This window comes from Bos indicus, chromosome 14 (assembly GCF_029378745.1).
Source record: "Bos indicus isolate NIAB-ARS_2022 breed Sahiwal x Tharparkar chromosome 14, NIAB-ARS_B.indTharparkar_mat_pri_1.0, whole genome shotgun sequence".
NCBI classification, from domain to species: domain Eukaryota; kingdom Metazoa; phylum Chordata; class Mammalia; order Artiodactyla; family Bovidae; genus Bos; species Bos indicus.
The window spans coordinates 42,859,804-42,864,393 of record NC_091773.1 but is presented as its reverse complement, the minus strand read 5'-3'; the positions used below and the strand labels follow the sequence as shown (position 1 = coordinate 42,864,393).

Genomic DNA, 4,590 nt, shown 5'->3' with positions numbered 1-4,590 from the left:
AAGGATGCAAGATTTCCTTTCCTTTTTCTCTGTGAGGTCGTGTGAGCCACAAACCTGTGCCAGGAGAGAAGGAAATGTGAAATATGGGTGGTTGCATATTTTGCGTAAGAACACTATTTAAATTATTGCATCAGGCTAGTATTTAGAGATTAGACAGATTAAACGTGGTCTTCCTTCTCTATTATAGAGGTTTTGAGGGTTTTTGAGAAAGATATGCATGTGTACATGCTAAGTCACTTTAGTTGTGTCTGACTCTTTGCGACCCCATGGACTGTAGCCTGCCAGGCTCCTCTGTCTATGGGATTCTCCAGGAAAGAATATTGGAGTGGGTAACCAGTCCTTTCTCCAGTAGATCTTCTCAACCCAGGGATGAAATCTCCCTCTCTTCTATCCTCTACATTGGCAGACTGGTTTTTTTTACCACTAGAGCCAAAGGCATTCTAAAAAAAATAGAGTGTGCATTTTTTGTACATCTATGTGAGAGTGGGAGTGTATTTGCTTTTCTGCTGAATTTTACTGACGCTTGTGCAGTCTGATGATATTATGACTGATATTATGACTGATATACAGGATAAGATGGATTAAGAAGCAGATACTAGTAACTAATAGGAAGAAGATTTGAACAGATGCATCCTGTTCTCTCAATGACTTTTCCCATTGACTCATACTCTTCAATTCTGGAGAGAACTGAAAATCTATGGCTAGCCTGCAGTTAATAGGGACTGTGGGTCTCTGCAGAAATCTTTTTCTGAAGTTTAACATAATTGTGACACTGTTTTTTCAGCCCTGTAGGTTACTGGGTAGGCTGAAGATGACTAAGTTGTTCATAGAGACTTAATAAAGTAGGCAACTTTGTTTCTCAAATGGTAACCTGCCGCCAGCTTTTAAAATTTCAAATTTGTTATATTGATAGATATGTGTGTATATGTGCTCAGTTGTGTCCGACTTTCTGCGACCTTGTGAATGAGTTGCCATTCCCTTTTCCAGGGATCTTCCCGACCCAGGTATCAAACATGTGTCTTTTGCGTCTCCTGCATTAGAGGCAGATTCTTTACCACCTTGCCAAGTGGGAAGCCCCCATTAGTAGGTATAGTGCTTTTATAAAATACAATAAAAACAAATCACTGAGGTTCAGAGAATCTCAACTTCTTGCTAGATCACAGAGCATTGTTGATGGCTGGTACAAGGTAGAATTGGGACATGAATTGATATAATCTGCTTCTGTTCTCACTGTGGTTTCATTTTTCCTTTTCTTTGTATTCAGAGTTATTCAATTTGAATATGGATATCTCTTCCAATCTTTGGGGAAAAAGATACATTTTTGAGGGGTATCAGTTAAGCACTTGAAGTCAAGGCCTTGCACTGGGTACTGTGCAACCACTAATTTACATGGTACAGTTCTGTCTATTCTGAGCTTACACAGAAGTGATGATTGGGTAATTAACTTCACATTGAGACCAGGATACACAAAACACAAATTCTTCAAATGAAGACAGCCAAATAAAACTCCCAGGGTCCTTGCTTTATAAGTGACAATGTTGTATTAGGAATATTTTGAATTCAGATAACACCCATCAGAAAGAATTAGAGGTGGAAAAATAAGATTCTTAAGTAGATTATTTTCAAGTTTCTGAAAGATAAAGGTATTTCTGCTTTAATATAAAGATTGAAGAAATGAAAAGAGGTTTAAGAAAAAATGTGAATGGAAATAAAAACAGGTGGTTTGTAAATTCCTAACAAGAATCTCTGTAATTTTATGTATAATTTTCTGGTGAATAGGAAAACAGAACAGTTAGTAGAAAACACACTCCCTTCGTTAGTTTAACTGCACTGGGGTCCATTAGCTGTTATAGAAAACATTTGTTTCTATTTTATCTTTGGTTTTAGGAAAGACACTTTTTCTATGCTTTGAATTACGTGTTAATAGGATGACTATTTCACATTGGATAACTACAAATTGCTTATTTAGGTGTTTCTATGGTTCAGCAACTAAGCATCGATGAATATGTAATTAGCTTTTAAACTCTTACCCTGATAGGCAATATGCAATTGCGGCTTTATGGAACTTCATTTAACATGTCCCTAAGCATTTTTATAATGCTAAATAGAAAATGTGATCTGGTATTAGCTTCAGTGAAGTGAATTTATCCCCCAACAGACAGGTGATCTATATAAAAGTTTGAGAACAACTTAGTGTAGTGATATTAATGCAAAATCTGCTATAGGGACTACAGGATGCAGACATTTAGGAAATTGAAAGGAAATTGAAAGTTGCCATTACCTGGAAAATTCATTTAAAAATTGTTTAATTTGAAGATACAATATAAAGCACCAAAAACAGAGAATATATATGTATGGGCTGGGTGAAGCACAAGGTGGAATCAAGATTGCTGGGAGAAATATCAATAACCTCAGATATGCAGATGACACCATCCTTATGGCAGAAAGTGAAGAGGAACTCAAAAGCCTCTTGATGAAAGTGAAAGTGGAGAGTGAAAAAGTTGGCTTAAAGCTCAACAGTCAGAAAACAAAGATCATGGCATCCAGTCCCATCACTACATGGCAAATAGATGGGGAAGCAATGCAAACAGTGAGAGACTTTATTTTCTTGGGCTCCACAATCACTTTAGATGATGACTGCAGCCATGAAAGTAAAAGATCCTTGGTCCTTGGAAGAAAGGCTATGATCAACCTAGACAGCATATTTAAAAGCAGAGACATTACTTTGTCTACAAAGGTCCATCTATCAAAGCTATGGTTTTCCAGTAGTCATGTATGGATGTGAGAGTTGGACCATAAAGAAAACTGAGCATCAGAGAATTGATGCTTTTGAACTGTGGTGTTGGTGTAGACTCTTGAGAGTCCCTTGGACTGCAAGGAGATCCAACCAGTCCATCCCAAAGGAAATCAGTCCTGAATATTCTTTGGAAGGACTGATGCTGAAGCTGAAGCTCCAATACTTTGGCCACCTGATGTGAAGAACTGACTCACTGGAAAAACCCTGACGCTGGGAAAGATTGAAGGTGGGAGGAGAAGGGGTCGACAGAGGATAAGATGGTTGGATGGCATCGCCGACTCAATGGACACGAGTTTGAGTAAGCTCTGGGAGTTGGTGAAGGACAGGGAAGCCTGGTGTGCTGCAGTCCATGGGATCTCAAAGAGTCAGTCACAATTTAGTGACTGAACTGAACTGATGCATAGTTTTAGACATAAAATAACAAACACTTAAGTAGGTTTTGGCCAACATGACTGGAGGTTAAGCTGACTAGCTGAAATTCAGTTAGACAAATTTTCATAGCTCTAAAATTCTATCCAGAAATGATAAGAATGTTTCTGAAATTGTTAAAGAAAATTCTTTCTCCTCTTGAAGGTTGCATTATGAGATAAGAGATGCTAAGAAAGCTTTCCGTAGCATGTTTTGGTAGCAGGAAAGATCACAGAGCATGGGGGAAATCAAAAATTAAGGTTGTTTTCTGAAATACTACGAAAATAATAATAATGATAACAATAGAATCCCTCCCAAATTCCCCTGCTTTCTCAATTGAGTACAGAAATAAAACAACTGCATTCCAGTTCTATCACTAAGTATCAATATTTTATTGGATTCCGGGAAAATATTTCATGATTATTTCAAAGAGATTAATAATTACTATAAATCTCTGGACTCTCTTTTTGACACCAGGTAAATATTCTTAAAAGATAGATAGCATTTGAAAAGAAAAGGGAATATCTGTTTTTCCATAAGTAATAGTCTTGGGAATTATTTAGACAGTCATCAATAAAAGATTACTTCAAAATACTTTCTGTAGACATATAAACTTAAGAAAAGCTTTCTTTAATTTTTATTTGATTATTTAGGCATAGTCTACATTCACATATCTGTGTATAAAAGACTTTCATTGTATCATATGTATATAAAATTATATTTATTTCTAATTCTGAGGAAAATGCCAGCCATCTTAATATTTACTTATTTTTTAAAATTTAAGTATATTATTTTTACCTTGTTTGAAATTAGCCCACATGCTATATAGCAGATACTATGAGCACAGCTTCAGTGCTACTATTCTTCCTTTTATTAATATGACCACTGAGACCGGAATTCAGATTCGATGGGAAAGGGCACTGGAGGGTTTAATTTATTTTTAAATTTTTACCTTATTATGATTTTCTTGATAACATATTACTTGTTTTCTTGATTATTAAAGTAAAGCATGCTCTTAGTATAAAATGCAAAAGTGTAGTCATGTGTGCACTGACTTCATGTTCTACTCCTCACCCTGGGCAGATCCAAGACTTTTGAGTGAGGGTAAAGGGGGTCGGGGACATTTAATCAAAATAATTATTAGAGATAGAAAAGGCATAAAAATTAAGGAATATAAATAAAAAGTATCACATTGCAACATTTAGGGGAAATTCCAAGGGATTCTAGACTTTATAGAGGGACAAAACGAAGAGAGAAGACGGATCAGCTCAATGGCATTTTGGCCCTCAAAACAGTTTCCATCTGTGGCTGATTTGTGCATGTCCGATTCAGTTTCCCTAGCCAGGAATTTCTCTCTTGCACTTGACATATCAATTAATTTTCAC

The 4,590-nt window shown here is 36.3% G+C and overlaps 1 non-coding gene across 1 annotated transcript; it reads right to left on the bottom strand.

The window, feature by feature from the left end:
- Nucleotides 1-4,002: 4,002 nt before the first annotated feature.
- LOC139187016 (small nucleolar RNA SNORA61) lies at nt 4,003-4,134 on the bottom strand. The gene has a single exon (XR_011570722.1). It is a non-coding gene; the product is annotated as a small nucleolar RNA SNORA61 (small nucleolar RNA).
- Nucleotides 4,135-4,590: the final 456 nt, after the last annotated feature.